The 21982-nt window shown below is 37.3% G+C and overlaps 1 protein-coding gene across 1 annotated transcript in view; it reads right to left on the reverse strand.

Moving 5' to 3' along the window:
* Positions 1-21840, reverse strand: part of MGAT4C (MGAT4 family member C) — a 35660-nt gene extending 13820 nt beyond the window's left edge. The window contains exon 1 of the mRNA XM_027680595.1: positions 21714-21840. The gene's annotated coding sequence lies outside the window, so the exon portion shown is untranslated. The remainder of the gene's footprint in view (positions 1-21713) is intronic.
* Between the last annotated feature and the right edge of the window lie 142 nt (positions 21841-21982).

The following is a 21982-nucleotide window of genomic DNA, read 5'->3' on the forward strand; positions in this document are numbered from 1 at the left end:
ACCCCAAGAGTTTGGGAAAAGGGATGAGAGTTTAGGAGGGAACAGATGATTCAGCTGAGGCAAGTTACCAAACAATACAGAAAAGTAGAGAGCTTAAATTCAAAGCAGGTATTGGAGTGTCTTTCCTGTCTGACAGCTTCAAGTGATATAAAATGGAGCCACAAAACTTTGGCTGTAACGCTCTGAGCAAAATGTAATGCATTTCTTCTGGTGTGGAGGAGTCAAGTCTAATCAAGGGGAAGAGATGACTAAGAATTGTGAAGTCATATTGACTTAGATGGTAAAGCACTATCTAATCCATCACTGGATGGATGGCTGTATACCACTGGAGATATTTTATCAAGTAAGGTGTAGTAAGTATAAAATATGGGTTTTAGAAAAATGATATAGACAGTGAGTTAATGGCATGTGGAGAAAGCCTGGAAGATAAGAAAAAAATGGCAAAGAAATCTGAAATAGCCCTGAATTTCTGCTCCACAGAGACAAAGTAAAGAGGAAAATAAAACAGCATAGGCATGAAGAGGGAAGAAAGAGCTAGCTGTAACATCCAGAGAGAGTGAGATTAGCAGCTTTTACAGACACAGGAGTAGGGTTTTAGGCTGAATCAAAAATACAGGGAGAAATCCTTGAGCATTGAAAATAGCATTGGGCACCCATCAGAGAAAATGTTTAGAAAGAGGAGGATAGACATTGAGTTACATAGATATTCAATAGATTTTATCTATTGACTCGTCAATTAATGAAAATAATATGTGTATACAAATACTGATAGATTCAACAGAAGATAAAATTTTAATGGACAGTTGTCATACAGTACATTCCTATACTCTGTGATTACTGGGATTATCATATACTATGACCCATCGGGTAAGATATGTTTCTTGAGGCTATTAGGCACCAGACTGAACAAACTAGAGGGACATCCTGGTCTGAAGACACCTCTGCAGCTCTCAGTCCCTTCACCCAAAGCACAGAATATATGAGCTAATATCTCAGCAACACTTACTCTAGGTGCTAACTTTTGCCTCAAGGTCCCACAGTCTCTTACCTGAGGTTTACAGATAAAAGCTTGTCAAGTATCATGAACATCACTGTTTTAATAGAAGTAGATAAACTTATTTATGTGGTGAAAAGAAAATTAACGTAAATGTTTGACCAAAGCCGACTAGTCTCGATGAGAAAAGCTTCATCTGATTCTGATTAAATCTGTTCACAGCACACTCTGTAGCCTCATCTAACAGAAAGGTGAGTAGCTATTTCACAGAACTGCAAAATCACAGAATGTTTGAAGCTGGAAGGGACCTTTGGAAGTCATCTGTTCCATCCTCTATGTTTGCACAGAGCCACCTGGAACCAGGTGCTCCAGGTTGTGTCCAGGCATCTTTTGAATGTATCCAAGGAGGGAGATCCATAATTTTTCTGGGCAGTGTGTGCCGATGTGAGTCACCCTCACAGTAAAAAAGTTGTTCAGAGAGAACCTCCTGTGTTTCAGGGTGTGCCCATTCCTTCTGGTCCTGTAAATGTGCGCTGCTGGCTCTCTGGTCTTCACCTTCAGGTGTTCATATACAGCGGTAAGATTCCCCTTGAGCCTCTTCTTCTCCAGGCTTAACACCCCAGGTCTCTCAGTCTTTCCCAATAGGAGACATGCTTCAGTCCCTTAAACATCGTTGTAGCTCTTTGTTGAACCCTCTCCAGCACGCCCATGTCTTTCCTTGGGGAGCCTGGAACCAAGTACAACACTCTAGGTGTGGCCTGTGGCTTCACCAGTGCTAAGTAGGGCACCATCCTTGACCTCCTGACCATGTTTTGTCTAAGGCACCCCATGACACCATTTGCCTTTGTGTGACTTGGCACAGGGAGGACGAAAGAACAAACACAAAAATATTAGCAAAATGCAAAGAGTACTTTTATTACTCCACCACCTGGTGATCCTCAAAACAATACTCAGGCAGAGGCACACAAGCAGGGTTGCAGATACTGCAGAGCTTGGTCCAGGTTCAGGATCACCGAACCTGATGGTTTTACCTGTGCGTCAGGGATTTGTACAGACACAGTTTACCACTGTGTTTGATGTTTCCTGCAACAGAACATGGAACTCAAATTTATGTTTGATAGGGTGCCAATCACAGCTTATATTATCTACACACAGATGTTCTACTTGTCAAACACACAACAATAAATAGCAATTAATATGATATATGTGTTTTCTGACACCCCAGCTATAAGTCACTTGACTATGTTTACCATAGTCTTTGACAATATACTGTTATTTCCTTACAGTCTTCTTTGCTGCAAGGGCACACTGTTGGCTCTTCTTCAGCTTCACATCCACTATGGATTCCAGGTCCTCTTCTGCTAAGTTGCTTTCCAGCTGGGTACACCCCAGCATATATTGGTGCGTTGGGTTGTTAGGGGTGCAGGATTTTTAACTTCTCCTTGTTGACACTCATGAGGTTTCCATAGCCCATTTCTCCGGCCTGTCAAGGTCCCTTTGGATTGCAACACAACATTGAGGCATATCAGCCATCCCTCCCAGTTTTGTGTCATCTACAATGATTTAGTTATTTTTAATCCTGATGTGGAGAAAAAACCCTGACCAAAAAACCAAAGAGCTTCCATGTAGTCGCATATGCATGTGACTAATGTGGACCTGTTATTTGGTGTAATGTTAACCCTAAAAGTGGTATTAGACATTGAGTTGTCATTATACTGATCCATCATCTTCTCACTTCACAGTGTTTGTGGCTTGTCAGAGGGCATCATTACCAGATATGTACAAACCTGAGAGATTTATATGATTAGGAACAAGTAACATTTTTTGTGATAAGTACTCACTTCTGAGGAGATACTCTTGGTCCATATAATGGAGCTATGTCAGGTACCGAAAGGTGTTTTAACCTGGAATTTTTACATATTGTTTCACAGAGTTTACATAATAATGTACATTTGGGTGACCCTACCTAGATCAAAAAGTAAATAAGTTTTATTGTGTGACTTAATAAAAATATTTTTTTATTTTTTAGTTTTTTTACAAATTACATTGCTGGGTCCTTTACCCTCTACTTAGACTAGGTTTAACTATTTCAGAAGAAGAAAAAAATCAATTTAGAAAATTAGCTAACTGTTAAGAGGTAACTCTCCAACTTATGAGATTACCATATAATCAGTTATTTGCGCAAAGCCATACATTGTGAAGGTCATGGTACCCTTGAGAAATAATGTAAAATAGATCAGGAGATAAAATGCCAGAAAATTTTTTCACTGGTCATACTACTAATCTGTTTCTAAGATAAGAATTTCATTAAGACTTTCCGTTGAGCACCCAGGCAGCTAATAAACCTGATCAATAAAATAACTCATTCCATAAAGAAGGCTTAGAAAACTATGGAGGGGTGTGTGTGACCAACGATTAGCTTATTCTTTAAAAAGGGAAGAACACACAAACTTCAGTAAATTTTGATGAATAAGGGCATATAAAATGAGAACAGTTCCTTATAAAATGCTACATTTGTTGCTCATTTTTTCTTCTAATGTTTTGTATCTTCGTCTGTTTTCACACCCAAAATATACTGCTATGATATTTTCTTTTCAGTAGAAGTAATCCAGTGTGGATAAAATACATCCAAAATTCGTCATCTTATCTCTGCAGTCAGATTAACTAGCAGAAACCGAATATCTCCAAAACTGTTAATGCATTCACAAACCGGTAGCCTTGATTGCATTTGTGTGTTTTTTAATATGAAAGAATCAAAAATATTTTCTGCTCTTGAGTGGACTATGTTATTTATGGAGTAGTCTAGCCTTGATCTATTACATTAATTGATGTTGATTGTGTGATGCTACCCTTTATCTCTGTGACCTGTCAAGTAAAACTGGTTCCATTTGAGTAGGGAACATCTCTCCAAAGCCTGTGCCTGTGGAATTTTCTGCTATTCAGTGAGCAGCTGGACCCTTATTTCATTGAACTGATGCACCATTATTCAAAGGGATAGTGGGGAAGGAAAAGATATTACTACCTCTGTCTTGTAGCAGATTAGTTTCCAATTTTTTAGGAGATGCTTAACTCATTTTGCTTCTAGCTTCAATTTATCTGTTTACTAGCATTATGTTTGGTGTTATCTGTTAGGTTGTGCCAGAGATAATTTTGTAATCTAAGCAAAACACTTTCCCCCTTACCTTTCTTTAAAAAAACCCCAAACCCTGAAGAAAAAACATCAACAAAATGGCTGGATGATATAGTCAACCTGTCAGGTGTGGAAAATAGGTTTTTTTATCCTTACTGTATGGCAAGCATGACGATCAATAAAGGCTAAAATGACCTTTTCCAGTATTCTACACACCAGTTATTATAAATAAACTCAAACCATGGCAATAAAATATGATAAATTATCAAGGTTTCTAATACAAAAAATACTTTTTGAAATCTTTATTTTTCCAAATAAAAGTTAAATAAACAAAGCTTGGTAGCAGGGAGTGAATAAATCTTTAATAAACATATTCATTGATTTTCTCTTGAGTGTTTTAAGGTAAACTTCTAATCCACTTTTCCTCTGAAGAAGTTATAAAATATTGCTTCACATCAGTGAAAGAGTTTTTTTATGTGTCCTAAATCAATATCATAAAAATATGATTACTGAGTAAAACAGTTATTTCAATTAAATTCAATACATGGACAGGAAGGAATTTTTCACAATATGGTCAAAAATAAGTTCAATAAATCTAAATACGCACTTTGAACATCTGTTTTTTTCATTTTTACAGTGTCAGGAGCCACAGCGTAGTTTGGGAAGAAAAGAGAATTTGAGAGTTTAGGGAAAAAGAAGTACTGTAAAAGATCTCCTCAGCAGAAAAAAATACATTTTTTGCAAGTAAACTTCAAACAAGACCAATTGATAATTTAAACCTTTAGTTGGACCTATGTACTAAAAGTAAAGTGTAGCATTTTAACTGCGAAGAAAAACAACCAAAATATCCACAACATCTTAAACACAGGAAAAATAAAAATAACAGATATAAATTGTCCATGGCAGGTTAAAAAATAATTTCCTTCTTTTTTCTATATTTTATATCACTTCCTAGCTTTGTCCATTGTAGATACAATAGCTCTCTTATTTTTTAATAGCTCTTGATATCCAGAAATTAGGTTTATGGTGAGTCTTACATCATGACAAGTGTACCACTTTGCTCAAACTGATGGCTTTAGAGCAATATCAGTCTGAATCATCTTTCATAGTGGCTTTTTGCTGCCAGTGATATTACAAAGAGCTCAGAGAAACTAACAGTCTAACTCTCATAAATGCTCATAAATGCTCATAAAATCTCAGTATCCTGTGTTTTTCTAATGAATTATGATGTAAATAGATTTAGTAAGCCTTAAAGACAAGAGACATGGCATTTTTTCAAACAAAACTTTCAGGAATGACTACAACAGAAGAGTACATAATAGCTTTATTGACTGATGCACAAAGTCCTAGTTCCTGAGATAACACTTTCAGGCCACTACTCCATTACTAATTTTTGAGTATGTGTCTATTGGATGTATGCTCTGTTGTTTGAGAACTCATTGGATTGTTTTTCATTGTCTTCTTAGAATGACATTTGCCAAACACAGACACCTATGATGTGAATGTCTGAGCTAATCACACTTAGTCTCCATTTATATCTAATGTAGAAAAATAAATATTCTACACTGAGATTCATTTCACTAAAAGGCAACATTCTAAAATACATCAGATGAATTGTGTCCCAAAAGGCCCATTCTCTTCACTGGCTACAAGAACAACCTTGGCAGACTCAGATTTAGATACCAAAAGAGAGGAATTCCTTTCCCTGGTTCTTTAGTAATTTCTTTTTGCTTCCTTTTTTAGGGACAGCATATAAACAATAAGCCACTGTCTCCACCTCCAAAGTATGGACCTACAGCACAGACCTACACCTTTCATCAGCATAAAAATGTCCTAATTCTCACAATAACACAAGGTCAGATCTTGGATTGTCCCCATCTATGACACTATGGCTGGCATATCTTGCCTGCAGTAGACTGCTGAAAGTTTCCCTCCATTAAAAAACTTGAATTTGACTGTCTATCCCAAGACAGTTCCCCTTGTGCACCTCACAAACCAGTTCTCTGATTCTCCTGCTTTCCCTTCTAGCTTTACCCAGAACATGGTTTTGCTGCTGCTACAGTTTCTGCTCAATAGATTCATGACAGTACAGCACACAATAGACAGACATGTATGCCCCACAGTAGGTACCTAATAGCTTTCCTGCAGGATATTTGGAAGTTGAAAGAGATACCCATTAAAGGGCTTAACAACCACAGTGGACTCATGCCCTCAAGTTGTGTTCTTGAGGGAAGTAATCTATGGTCTGTCCGTATCTTTGACTCACCCACAGTCCCTGCCAAGATTGGAAACTTGGTTCATTCAATGCGTTCAAATGAACATCTGATTTTAGGTGGAATAAATTTTCTGTGTGGCAGGACAGTAAGTCAGAGAGCTGTTTCATTTGAATGCAGTAACTGAACTGATATTCAGATCCTGCCAAATGCTGTGGGTGAGTCAAAAGTACATATAGACTCTTCAGCGTAAAGGTAGAACATCTATTGTACACATTATTCACCCTAATTCTTTTAAATCATCAAAGTAATATGGTATCTTTTCTGTAGCCTTTTATATACACCCATGATCTTGGAAAGTCGATATTTTTTCCCTCAATCTTGAATCTCAGCTTCTTTTTACAGAAGAATAAACTTCAAGATGTTACACTGGGATAAGACATCAAGTACCCTGATGTGTGTACACTGTGTGTACCTGTAGTGTCTGCTGTATGGTGATGTGTTTTGGCTCAAAATTTTTTAGGTTTTTTTTTGGGTGGGAATGGTTCATTCCTACTGAGAATGAAATACCAGTTTAAGTTTATATGTCCTTACCTGGAGTTAAGGAAGTTTTGGGTTCACTCTTGCTAACTTCTGGAACAAACTTTAGACAGTATTTAAATTGTTAATGCTGGATGCCAGTGAACTCAAAAGAAAATACTTAAACGTGATATCTGATTTTTTTCAGATCCCAGTAAAGATACATTGCATTTTGAGGAGTATTTTAACTTTCATTAAAGGTGTAGAATCAGCTATCTGATATCAACTTCCTGACAAAAATCTAAGTTATTAAACTCTGTTGGAAACAGTATAAATACTCTGAGATGTATAAGCATGTTAGCTGATCAAAACAGTTTCTATAAAGTTTGTTAAGAACTTACTGGTCTTCAAAAGTTAAAAATGTCTGACTTCGTTGGATCCTTCTTAGTGTTAAATTTCTATTTAGACTGGATTCTGAACTTTTTCTGTAGTAAATAGGTAGCTATAGAAACTTCCAGAGGGAAACATATCTTTCCTAACACTTAAAACAAGCAAGATGAATTCAGTTATTCCCACTAATGAGACAACAAAAGCTCAAGAGCAAGTCAGTTTTTGCATAACTAAAATGAGGCAACCACATCTCTAGGACTTCACCAGACAAATGAAGAAAGAATATGCCATAGGCTTCCAATTGCTGAAGAACTCCAAACTTAACAACTAGTCTGGCAAATACATGCAAAAGAAGTATTTGTGAAATATGGAGAAAAAGGAAAAATTAGCATTATTTCTTGGCTATCTAGAGCTACAAAATTCTACACCAGAGGAAAAAATGTTACTGAAGATTAATAAAATTAATTCAGAGATGTCATTTTTCTTTACTTGCACACCTACTTAGCAATTTGGATCTAAATAAATGCACTAAGCACCTCCTTAAATATACTTTTTCACCTCCTTTATTAGTAATGTGGTATCTTTCTTAAGTTGTATCTCCATGAAAGTACTATTTGTGAAAAAGTCATATGCCAAATGTAGAATATAACTGCGGAACAATAAGTTTTGTATATTTATTTCTTGAGTGACTCTATGACAATAAAAAGATGGAGTGAAACATCTTACAGAAGCACCACTTTAGGTCAATGTTATGTTTGAACTTTCAGATAAAGGAAAGATTCTTTTTTTTAAAATGGATTTGAGTCTGCCCAATAAAGGAAAAAAACCCATGGTAAACTGCAAAGGAAATTGAGGTCCTTGTGAACTCATTTTCCAGTAGATCTGAGGTTCTTGTTGCTAATCATGTACATCAAAGGAGAAACTTGGTATGTATAGTACTCCTGAGATATATGAAATCCCAGAAATGAACAAATGATTTGCATTATCTACCCCGTAGCTTTATGGTTTTACTGGACCTCTGACGTTCAGTTGAATATTTACCCTCATGAATTTATCATTGAAGGAACTAAATCAACCTATTTAATTTTTTTCTGGACACTATACACAGAAGTGATTAAAAATATGAAAAAGACCAATTATTCTTCACATTTGAACATTCTATATGGAATCCATGGAATTCCAGAGAGGTCGAAGGAATTTACAGAATTTTAATTTATGCCAAAAAATTCCAATTAAAAAAGAAACCCAAACAAAAAACCCCAAATAAACAAACACAACCCCCAAAAAGAACCACCCCAAAATCAAACAAAATAACGAAAAACCACTATAAATCTTTGTGCTGGTTTAAAAGTTAACCAGCAAGGCAAAATGAACTCAATTCAAAAGAGAGATTTATAAGTCAGAATAACAATTTATTAAAATAATGCAATAAGTACAAGTATACAGACAGACAATTGGTTTTAACCCACAAAACCCAAATGTACAAACCCAGCACCCTGGGGTATGAACAAAAGTGGTGTACCTTGGCCCACCCCCCGAGTCCAAAGCAAAGGGAGAGGGGATAAAACCTGCTGGTGGGAGAGCTGCTGCAGTCTGGTCAGAAGTGGTGATTGCAGTCCAGTTGAGGGTGGTGGTCTCAGCCTGGTTGGGAGCAGCGGTGGTCTGCTGTCTTCCTCTGGGTCCCACGAGAGAGAGCCCCAAGGCTCTGAAACTCCCAGTCATATACTCTCCAGTTCAGGCGGGAGTGCTCAGTCCCTCCCTCAGAGTAGGGAATTCCATAAAAGGGCATGTGGATGCTCAGTCCCTCTTATCAGAGCGGGGAATTCCATATAAGGGTACAGGAACATCTTCCCACCTTGCAGGCCTCTACTGACAGCAGTTTTTGGGAAATGGCATGGAGGCTATAGAATACACAGTTTTGGGTTACACCCATCCAGGGATGAATTGGTCCCAGCCGTTCTAACCAGGACAATCTTATTTAAAAAATATTATAATATCCTGAAGCAAGGAGAAGATGCGTATATTAGAGCTTCTTTAGTTTTAGAAGATGAAGTAAGCTGTCCAATTGATTTCAATGAAGTTAAAATCAAGTACTTAAAGGTTATCTTTCCTTTTTTTTTTTCCAAATAGAGGCTAATATTAGCAGATCACAGTTAAACAGAAGTCTATAGGGAAAGAGTTATAGTATGAAAGGTTGCATGAATTCCACATTTCTAATATTAGAAGAACAGAAATAATATCATAAAATGGATTTGAGCACATAGAGCATTTGCAGAAAATGAATGTCATTACACTAAGAAATCCATACATTTTACCTACAGTACTAGTTACCTGGCTGTAACTATATGTCAGGATAAATGCATGTCATTTTCTGACCCCTAGATTGTCAAAAAATGTAGTTCAACACATATGATTGTTTCTTTTTAAAGCATGGAGAGATGAAACAAAACCCACACCTGTGCAGTAGATAGAATGTGTTTGAGTTCTTGATTTAAATTTTAATATTACATCTTCAGTACCATCCAAATACTGGTAGTCAGCAATAAGAAAATTGTTGAGGATGTCATCCAAAAGGTTTCCAGCAGCAGATAAGAAGCTGTCATTTTACCTGAAAAATATTTTCCAGAACAGGAATTTTTGTATTTTTTCTATTCTACTTTTTTTCAAGCTTTGGATTTTGGGAGTTGTTTGAGGACCACCGAGTCTTCAGTAGACTTTTGCATATCTCACTTAGGATCAGAGTATCATAACAGTTGATATTTAGCGTGTAGAATGTACCAATGCTGACACAATCTCCTGATGAGTGCCTTTAGCCCCTAAATTAGAAATGATCTAGTGGATGTGCCAGGGAGCTCAGCACTCTTTCTGCAATAGAAACATGAGCTATGTTCTGATAAAACCTAATTCTTTTGGAAACTGACTGTAAAAGGACTCTATGACAATAATTCTGTATTACCCTCTCTATATCTACCACTAAGTAAAGGAAAGATTAAAGCTATGTAGCCAGTTCATCATCCTTGTAGAGGTTCAGTTTTATTCAGGAAGGTAAAAATGTGATATTAAGAGGGCTTTAACTCTTTCATTACTACTGGACAATTGTCATGGGTTTACTCATCTTGCTTCTTTATCAGAGAGCACAGTTCACATCACACCCTGCATTTACACTGAGGTTGAATCCTAGCTCTTTGACACCTTATGTAAGTTTAAACTTGTCACTTTCTCTTCCAGGACATGTTCTCTTCTCTATACATACAACAGCATTTTTTTTTTGTTTATGTCACTTGGCTTTAGCTGTCTTACTAAACTACCTGATTTAGGCTCCCTATACTGTCAAATGTGTACTAACAGTTCCCACAGTGTCTTTCTCGTTATTTACTGACTAAAGATATAAGCTACATAACTAGTTTTGCCTAGAACCCTAACTTTTACATAGTTAAAGATAGCTGAATTAAACATCAGTTTGCTGCCTCTACTACTAAACAGTTACTCAATAATTGGAGGAGGAAACACATGTGGGCATACAATACCATCAGACTTACAAAAGCTCTGCTTGTGTCAGGCAAGACTCATCATGCTGAGGTGATGTTCTGAACTGTGATGTCTCTAGAATTTCAGAGTAAACATTGCTAATGCGTGACTGACACCTTAGTAGCAAGCTGTGTGAGAGTATGCTTTTTAAAGGAAGCTCTAGAAGCCACATGCCCATGCGGACACAATCTCCTTGTGAAAGAAATTATTTGCAGTATCAGTGATAATCAATATTTTTCAACTGTAAATTTTTAGCCACTGAGTTTTATGAATGGCTCTTCTGTGTTTGAATGAGGGAAGTGGGACTAACCGTATCTGCAAATGCATCCAAGCAAGCACACTGTCACTTGATGATTTGTATATTAGAATATGACTAAGACATATAACAGTAGTAAATTAGAGGAAAATGGCTGAATTGCCTGCAAATGGAAAATCAAGCAGATATGTGGCTTCTTTCATTCTAAGTTTACAGTTGTTAATTTTATATGAATCCTTAATTCAGAGAATAAGCAAGGGAAAAATAAACAAGGGGAAAAGCTAAAAATTGTGGCTTTGTTAGTTGGCGGTCTTTGACTGAAGTAGATTCGGTAGTGAGAGGGGCTTATATTATACACTAGAGGCTTTTTAGAATTCTTTGCTGGAAAAATTTCTGCATGTTTGTGATTGTTTTATTTTCAATATTTCACCATGAGTTTTAGAGATAGACACTTCAAGAAGAGCTGTGAAATTACAAGGAAATAATGTAATTGCTTCCTGTTCTTCCTGGCAACTTTTGGAGCATGAAACCAAAAACCACAACTCAGATACATTTTTAGCTGCCATCGGTTCTCAGTATGACATAATATCTAATTGTTGTTCAGGATGTACACAGCCTTTTTTAAACTTGGGTTTAGGAGGAGAGGTAGAAGAATTTCCATGATTTTTTATACCATTGAATGTTTGAGCTGTAATGACTGCTGAGATTCTCATATAAAATTACCATTTTCTTTGTCACTATCTAATACATCTGGACTGAAGTTAGATATCAGCCTAGGCTTTCAATGTTCTTTTGACCTCTGATAGTACAAATCCTGTAATGTCAATATGATATAACCTTGTAAAATCAATAGGTGCAGTGCCATCTTTCTGTGATTCCCACAAATTTCAATACATTATTTTAACAAGATGCTTGTTGTATAAAGGCAGTATATTCCAGCAAGTCTGCGTGTAGTAAACAGTCTAGTTATTTTTTATTAGTATATCTACAGAAACAAAGATGATTATAAATAAATTACACATTATACCTTAACTGCATTTCAGTTTTGCTTATTTTCCATTAATATTTCATGACCTGCAGCTCGGTAAGTACATAGTGCTTTTTTATTGATTGTTGTTTCTGTTACACTACATGAAAAAGCAGTTTGTGTTTCTATACAGGCTTACAGTGTGCAGTAACTTATAAAGAAGTGCAAAAATGTAAAATATTTCAATAGTTAGATCAGAGAATCATATTTTGGGTTGGAAGACGCCATAAAGATCATCTAGTTTTGAGCCCCGTGCCATGGGTCAGCACAGCTTCCACTAGACTAGGCTACTCAGAGCTCCATCCAACCTGGTCTTGAAAACTTCCAGACACTGCGCATTCACAACGTCTCTGGCTAACCTCTTTCAGTGCCTCACTGTCCTCACAGTAAAGAATTTCTTCCTAATATCTAATCTAAGCCTAAACTCTTCCAGTTTGAAGCCTTTCCCCCTTGTTATGTCACTACATGCCCTTGTAAATAGTCTCTTCTCTTCTCCAGGCTGAACAATCCCAGTTCTCTCAGCCTTTTCTCTGTACTTGTTCCAACAGGTCAATGTCTTTTGTGTGCTGGGGACCCCAGAGCTGGATTTCTGGGCTGTGAGTGCACGTTCCCAGCTCATGTCCAGTCTCTCACTCACCTGCACCCCCAAGTCCTTCTCAGCAGGGCTATTCTTGCTCTATTCATCCTCCAGCCTATATTGATACCCAGGGTTGCCCCAACTCAGGTGCAGCACCTTGTACTTGGTCTTGTTAAACCTCATGAGATTCCCATGAGCTCACTTCTTGAGTCTGTCCAGGTCCCTCTGTATGGCATCCTATCCTTCAAATGGGTGTTGTCAAATGCACCACTCAGCTTGGTGTCATCTGCAAACTTGCTGAGGTGCACTTGATCCTTCTGTCTATTAATGAAGACATTAAATAACACTGGTTCCAGTATGGACCCCTGAGGGCCACCACTTGTCACCGATGTTCATCAGGACTGTGAGCCATCGACCACTACCCTCTGGATGCTACTGTGTATCCACTTTCTTATTCATCTAACAGTCCACTCATTGAATTCATCTCTCCAATTTAGAGAAAGGGATATTGTGTGGCATTTTATCAAAGGCTTTACAGAAGTCCAGATAAATGCCACCTGTAACCCTTCCCTTTTCCAGTGATGTAGTCAGTCCATCACAGAAGGCCACTAGATTGGTCAGGTAGGACTTGCCCTTGGTGAAGCCATGGTGGTTGTCTCAAATGACCTCCCTGTTCTCCATGTGCCTTAGCATAATTTCTGGGAGGATCTGTTCCATGATCTTCCTAGGCACAGAGGTGAGGTTGAGAGGTCAGTGGTTTCCAGGGTCATCCTTCCTACTCTTTCTAAAGATGAGTACAATGTTTCTGGTTTTGCAATCACCTGGGACTTCGCCTGACTGCCATGACTTTTCAAATATCATGCAAAGTGGCTTGGCAACTATATCAGCCAATTCTCTGAGAACTCCGGGATGCATTTCATGAAGTCCCGTAGCTATATGTACCTTCAGGTTACTCAGGTGGTTGTGAACCTGATCTTACTGTGGGAGGGATTTTGCTCCCCCAGTCCCCATCCTGCTATCCCCTCAGAGCTGTGAGAAGTTGCCATTGAAGACCGAGGTAAAAAAGCTGTTGAGTACCTCAGCCTCCTCCTTCTGTAATAATATTTTTCCATAATATGTTTCTGGATAGTTCATTATACTAAAAGTCTGTTAGCTACTGTTGATATCTTTTAAAAAACGTTAGGAAAAAATGCCATTAACTCAAAATATTCCATCAAAAGCAGTATGCTTAAAATTCATACTCCTGGCATATTTGCTGACAAGATGTTTTAATTAGGACAGCAACAAGCTATTCAGTCATATTTGGATATAACACTAGTTTAATTCACACTTTTCTCTTAAATAAACCTACAACAGCACTCTGTGAAATTAAAATACAGGACACTCATGTCTTTGCTTAGTATCATCTTGCATTTTAATATTTTACACTGCTGAATATAAATAACCAAAGAAAAGGTGAAAACTCGTCTGGAAGGAAGGTGCTGATTCATGAGAAGACAGTTCTAATTTTAAGCAGGTATAGAACCAAAAAATTAATTGCTTATTTTCTGTTGCTGTGAAAGCAATTTGCAATGAATAATTTATCTAACACATTTAACCTATTTTTAGATTTATTTTTTAAACAGACAAAAAAATTATTAATTTTATGATATTTTTAATTATTTTTATTTCTGGTATTTGATTTGAATAAAATTGTTCTCTGGGAATAATTATTATTTTTATAATAATTATTATTATTATGTCTCAGAGATGCCATAAAATTTTTCCTTGCTCCATTGATAGGTATCTTAAAATTTCTTGCAGCAGTTTGAATTCTAAAACTCGTATTTTGTATGTGTTGGATGTGTTATATTTGGTCAAAAGAATATTCATATAAAACAAAGTGGAAAAATAAACTAAATTAAATGTATATAAAAACTGGATTTGTATGAACATTTGCAGTATTCTCCATACAGTTCTTATCACTCCTGAAAACACTGTTAAAGATTGAAAATAAAATTTGGAAATAGGATTGGGAAACATATGTTTGGTAAATTTTTTCTTTAATATTTCAGGTTAAAGGGGTTGTTTTCTTTGTTTGAATCTTTGAATCTCTCTATACTGTGTTTTTCAGCATTACAATTTTTACTTTTAATTGCTGAAAGTAAATTCATTATTTCTTTTTAATTCTAAAAGTACAACCAAATGGTTAACTTTGTTCCAAAAAGAGATGTGACAGTAAACTAAACTTGTATTTTCTCTGTTGAGAAGGAAAGAATATTCAATGAACTGGCTGATGTCTTTGCAAAACCTATCTTGATCATTTTTGAGCAGTCTTGGGAATTTGGAGAGGTCCCAGCTGACTGGAAGCTGGTGAATGTTGTCCTGATTTTCAAGGGCAAGAAGGAGGACCCTGGAAACTACAGGCCTGTCAGTCTCATTGCAGTGCCTGATAAAGTTATGGAGAAGATTATTCTGGGATGTATTGAAAAGCATGTGAAAGACAACGCAGTCATTGATCACAACCAGTGTGGCTTCATGAGAGGAAAGTCCTGCTCATCAAACCTGATTTCCTTTTATGACAAGGTAACCCACCTAGTTTATCAAGGGAAGCCTGTTGATGTAATCCTTTTGGATGTCTGTAAAGCTGTCTCTCACAGGATCCTTCTGGACAAAATGTCCAGCTCACAGATGGATAAACACATCATGTGGTGCGTGAGCAATTGGCTCATGGGTCAAGTACAAGGGGTAACAGTGAATGGGGTAACATCAGACTGGTGACCTGTCACTAGTGGGGTTCTATCTTGGGCCCTGTGCTCTTCAACATCTTCATAAATTACTTGGACACAGGACTGGAAGGGATACTAAGTAAGTTGCAGATGACACAAAATTAAGAGGAGCTGTTGACTCCCTCAAAGGCAGAGAGGCCCTGCAGAGAGACTTCACCAACTACGTGAAGTTCAACAAGGGAAAATGCCGGATTCCACACTTGGGATGGGGCAACCCTGGATGTTTGTACAGACTGGGGAATGAAACGCTGGAAAGCAGTGCCACGGAAAGTGACCTGGGGGTCCTGGTCAATGACAAGTTGAATATGAGTCAGCAGTGCCCTGGCAGCCAGGAGGGTCAACTGTCCCGGGGGCATCAGGAAAAGCATTGCCAGCCAGTCGAGGGAGGGAATTGTCCTACTCTGCTCTGACCTGGTATGGCCTCACCTTGAATATTGTGTGCAGTTTTGGGCACTGCAATATAAGAAAGACATTAAGCTATTAGAGAGTGTCCAAAGGAGGACAACAAAAATGGTGAAGAGACTTGAGAGTAAGCCGTATGAGGAGCAGCTGAGGTCATTTGGTCTGTTCAGCCTGGGGGAGACTGAGGGGAGATCTCATTGCAGTCTACAACTTCCTTGTGAGGGGAAGAGGAGGGGCAAGCATTGATCTGTTCTCTGTGGTGGCCAGTGGCAGGACTCAAAGGAATGGCCTGAAGTTGTGTCACAGCAGGTTTAGATTGGATATTAGAAAAATGTTCTTCACCCAGAGGGTAGTTGGGCACTGGAACAGGCTCCCTAGGGAAGTGGTCACAGCATCAAGCCTGACAGAGTTCAAGAAGCATTTGGATGATTCTTTCAGGCACATGATGTGACTCTTGGGGCTGGTTCTGTGTAGGGCCAGGAGCTGGACTCAATGATCCTTGTGTGTCCCTTCCAACTCAGCATATTCTATGATTCTGTGAAACTGGGAGGCAGTGTCCCATTGTGATTAATCAAGTTTGTTAAAGATCATCTTGTTAAAGCTGACTGCTGGTTTTTTTAGCCCAAATTTCTAATAAGCTTAAGTAATTTCTTTGAATGGAAAAAAATACGAATTTAGAGTTGGAAATTGGTAAACCCCTCAATATTGCAAGGCTCAGATTGGATGCTTTCTCTTTAGAAGCTTATTTTTAGGCTTTTCTAAGTGCATATAAGTAAAAAATATGCAAAAACATATACGTGAGGAAATGATTAATTAATTCAGCAAGCATATTGATAAAACATCAGGTCAGCTCTCAGATCTTTTGGGCTGACTGTTGGTCAATTAGTTTCTTCCATGTAGTCAAGTTGAAATACATTATTCTATTTGTTTAAGTGGATACAAGAGAGAAAAGAAAAGTCTATATTGCTCTTTGCTGAAGAAAACTACATTTATCAAATACTTTCCACTTTTGTTTTATAACTTTATGAAATAGACAATTATTTCTGAGGTTTTTGCCTAACCTTTCCGTACTTTCAAATCTGTATATGTTGGCTTGTAAGACTCCTACTTGTACAACATTTTGTTTATAAATGACTTCATACTTTTATAGAATACAATGACAAAAATTACTACCTAAGAAATGCATATTAAGAAATAGAAATATTTTGGAAAATGAAGAGAAAGTCTACAGGTGACATGTGAGCTCAGTTTTCAGTCTGATGAAGTTCTATTGTATATATAAGGAAGAATTCTGTCTCCCTTTACAAAAAGAGTTCTACATCTCTAAAATGAATAACCTTTGAGGTTGAATGAAAAGCAGAGGATCTTTATGAGTGCATATGATTTTAGCCAAGAAAAATGGGTCATGGGAGTTATTTTTTTATCATACTAAAATTGATATTTTAATTCAGAATTATTAGAATGAAAATAAGCATTACTATTCTCTGTCATCTTACGGTGTAGCTCAAAATTTTGATAGCTGTGAATCAGCTGTGATTCTTATTATTTCAAAGACAAGATCTAGACCGCAAAATAAAAGATAAGAAATAAAGGAAGAAAAAACATGAAATAGGTCGAAGTTGGAGAGAAGCAGAAAATGTACTTTGATTAATTGAAAGGTTAATTACTGAAAGACTTCCTCCACATAGCATACTGTTAATTAGAAAGTCTAAGCAATGTGTGATTTCTTTTAACGCTATGCAAAAGGTCAACATGACATAGTAAACTGCTTGATTCTTCTTGTGTTTGTGAAACATATGACTCGGTGTTTCATTTTACTCTGGAGTAAAAGAAAGCTCCTTTTCCTTTTTCCTTTTTTTTTTTTTTTAATAGAAAAAAGACAAGCTTAAAAAATAAGAGTTTGCTTAAAAAATGAGAGTTTGGTTAAAAAATGTGAGTTGGGTAGAGATGAGACCAATTAGACACAATGGGCTAGTGTTCTTACCCACCACTGCCACCTTAGCTCTGATCTGTGAAGCACACTGGGCGCAGGATAGAACTGTGCTGTTCGATAGGGTTTCTGGAATATTTGGTGTCTTCTACAAAGTAATAAGTCTCCTTAAAACTTACATTTCTTTTCCAACATTTCGAGAAAGTGTTGTTCTCATAAGAATGGAAAATATAGTGTTAAAAATGTTCTACAACAATTTGCCTTCCAGAATAGAATGCCAGACTGTCCTGCTTATGTCTCACCAGAAACTCCTCACTGTGGCAATGGGTGTATGGAAAAAGTCCTGCCAAAGGTGGGCTGGTGAACCAGAAGTTTTTAATGTTGTTTAAACTCATGTTAAGCTGGCTCTTTGCAGAGCCACTGCTTTTCCCCCATACCTCCCCTGTAACCCCTTATCTCTCAGGTAGGAGTGTCCTGGGAAGATGTCCCAAGGTGCTCCCATTGGTCCTTTGTTAACCCTTTCCTTATTGGCTGTAAACTCCTTACCTTGATTGTGACCCCTCACCTGTGATTGGTCCCCAAGGGCTATATAAGCCCCCTCCCACAATAAACTTCCTCTTTCGTCCTCTCTCCCCTGGTGGTCCGGTGAGTACTCCATTGCGGGATCTCCAGCCCACGTGGTGGGGGGAGGGTGGAAGGGCATACTCCTTCCAGGTAATGGACTGAAGCGAGGCCTGAAGGATCTCCCCCATCCCAACTCATCTACCATACCTCACTCTTCATAACTCTTGGAAATACTTTCAGCAAACCATCAGCAGCACACATGGGAAATGCGTGACAACAATGTGCGTGGAGCCTAGAAACCACAGCAGCTTTAGAACCTCTTAGGTGTACCTCAGGGACTGAAGGACTGTCAAATTTGTGATTTACAAGGAGCTATAGAGATGGATAGAAAGTACACAATATTAGACCGTGAATTTGATGGAGTGTGGGACTGGAAGATTATGAGATTTGAGTACTCATTGTTGGTGGAAGTATAAATTTAACAAGGAATTTTGATGGGAAATATTTTTTATAGACTGATCAAAAAAACAAACTGGAATTACTGAAGTATTATCAGGTCTGGAAAAGGCATAAAACCAAGAATTGACTCCTGTGTCACTGTCCCCCCCCCTTTTAGCTACGAAGCAGTACCTTGAGACTGGCTGACAGCACCATGAACAGAAAGAGCAATGCTTTCAACCATTAGGAAAGAATTAATCCTTTGGTTTAGTCATCTAAGCATTAGTCATGTAATCTGTGCTGCTTGCAAAGGTACTCATTATAAAGTAATTAAATGTATGCTAAGATAGCTGTTTAAAAAACGTGCTCTGAATAGGCAGATTGTGTCTTTCCATTTATTCCACATTTTTAAGAGTAAAATTAGGTAGGATAACTCCTGTCTTTAGATAGTGATGTAGTTTTTTGAGAGGTCTAGACAAGCAAAACCATTTTCTCCAAATTTTATTTTAAGCAGATTGATAGAATCCCATCACAGGAGTAAGCAAATAACAACTACATGGTAAGCAGCATGAGTCAAGTAGGAGGAAAAATGCAAAATCTTCCTAGTGCTATATGATTAATTTTTCGAGGACATAAAAATCCACACTGTCGTAGACTACTAATAGAGACAGCTTATTGTTCTTCATGGACTTTTAGCTTGACCTGTTCTTATGTAATTACTTTTACTTTTCATTGCTGAGTCAGGAGACCCATTCCTATTTATGTTGCTATATGGATAATTCATTAAAATCTACCCTGCACAGGTTAACATCAATTTGAAAAAAAAAGCCTGCCTCTTTGGCCCAAGAGTTGCTTCTATTTAACTAACCCATGTTAAAGCTAACTAAAGAAGAAATAAATGAAGAAGTACAAGGTAGTGAAACAAGGAAGAGAAAACAAAATATCTGTCAACCAAAAAAAAAGTCCACTCAGTCCTCCAGCCTTTGGGACAGAAATTTTGACACAATTTAGTTTAATATAAGCAAGCCCCAAAAGCGTAGTTGAAAAAAAGTATTTGAAAGGAAGAGGGGATGATCACTTCCCACTCCCCTTCAATCCCCAAATAACAGGGCCTAGTCAAAAACTAGAGGTCTCTTCACAGCTTCTCCTGTAACACACATTGTAACCACCACGGCAACTAGCTGGTTAATTATCATTTCCCTGTTATGGCAGAAGATTACAAATGAAGCTTCCTTCTAGCTCCGTGTGTTCTGCAGAGTAATGTGATAGTAGGAGAAATACAAGGAAATGGTATACTGGTAATCGGTTCTGCTTTTGACAACAAAACTACCGAAAAATGTATAAAGCTGTTAAATAAACTCAGACATGAAACAAAAAATTTAGGCTCTTTCTGTGTTCTGAAAAATGACATATTTTAATCTGAACAGACATAATATTTTTTACAGTACATCATTTCTGATGGAGTTCACACAAAAGAAATGGGTTAGACTGAGAAAGGTTTGCCAACAAGGCAAACCTATAGTCACAGACATATCTAATTCCTGAAGCTTTCATCACTAATATTTTATCACCCTCACTGATCTGCCCAATCTTGAAGAAAAATGTGACACAACTATAGAATTTATCTGTATCAAACAGGAGGTAAAATGCAAACTACAATAGAGATGTCAAAGCAAAGTATTGACTTTGCTCACTGTTAGCTGAAACAGTGCATGGAGTGTTTTATTTGAACAGTAGAAACAACATTAGCATACACAAGTATGATGGTATGTCCATTAAGAGAAAAATATGATTAATGTTATTTGTAGGAATGTATTTTTTTATATCCCTTTTATACTGTCATTCCATTAACATACCTTTGCTTTACTGAAGACTACTGTAGCAATTTTTTCAAGTTTAACCTACCAAGATTTTTGATTTATCAACATTAGAAAAAAATATAAAAAGGAAATTATTCTTTTTCTACACTCACTGATGAATCTCAATAATGCATCAAGGAGCATTTGCTATGGTAAAGACACTTGAGGAGACCATATCGTTCAAATAGTTTGGTAGGTGCATCTGCTTATATTAGTGAAATGGGAAAATGTAAGAACAGAATCACTGTACTGTGATCTGTAGTAACTCTATCAGTTATGTTGAGGTATAGTAGGAATAACACATTTGCCTATGGAAAAGGGGAAACAATGAATTTACACAGAAAAAAATGAACTATGATTCCATACATGTCAGTTAGATAAGGCTGACCATGAATCACCCTTTGATGGTAATGCAGTGTTACATGAGATTTAAAGACCACCTCAACAATCCCTTAGTGAAGTTCCTTGTTTGTCCTGCTTAGACTGTGTTTGATTCAGGTCACAAGGACACAGCCATGTAATTTGCAAACAGCCCAGAGCAAACAGTGGTGCAACTCCTTATCAGACCAAATAAGACTGGTTTGTGATACACCTCTCTCTACCCTGTCACCTACATAGGAGAAAATCAGCTTCAACATCATCCCTTTTTAGCACAGTATGTTGGTGTGATATGGAGCAGCTCCCGAAAATCAAGTCCAAAGACGTTAATTCTCCAGGATGCTTATCCAGATATTCTGCCCTTGTGACAGCAGTTGAGTCTTTATACCTTTTCTGTCTTACAGTCACTGCATTTTCACAGTAAGATAGAAGTGCTAGTTGGAGGGGTTGTCAATGGAGTTCATTTAGGTCTATTCCTACTCGGAATGGGGTTATAACCAACACTGGAAGAGGTCAGCTGTGGCTTTGTCCAGCCAAGGCTTGAAAATCTCCAAGAGCATTTTGCAACCTTTCTGGGTAGCCAGCTCCAGTGCTGCACTGCCCTTCTAGTAGATTTTTCTTGCCCAAGTGTCTAATCTGAAACTCTCAGCCTTTAATCTTTGACATTAGTAGAGAACTAAAGCTACCATTATGTTACCTGATATTAAATATGGAAAGAAAAAAATAATAAAAACACTTACAACATTTCATTTGTGCTACCAGATGCAGGAACTGAAAACTTTCAGTGCAAAATCATCTCACAATAGCTCAGAAGAAAGACATGGAAACTCTCCTAGTAGAATGCCTTACTAATTGGATATCCAAGTCAGAAACCGAAAGAGAAGAAATAAAAATATTCTTTTTAAATCTCATCAACTTTATAAGGGACAACTGTGATAACTACTACCATCCTAGTTCAATGGGAAAGATATTCTATTATCTATAATACAATTAAAATTCAAATGGTATT

This window comes from Neopelma chrysocephalum, unplaced genomic scaffold (genome assembly GCF_003984885.1).
Source record: "Neopelma chrysocephalum unplaced genomic scaffold, ASM398488v2 Primary Assembly neopelma1_59, whole genome shotgun sequence".
In the NCBI taxonomy this organism is placed as follows: Eukaryota; Metazoa; Chordata; class Aves; order Passeriformes; family Pipridae; genus Neopelma; species Neopelma chrysocephalum.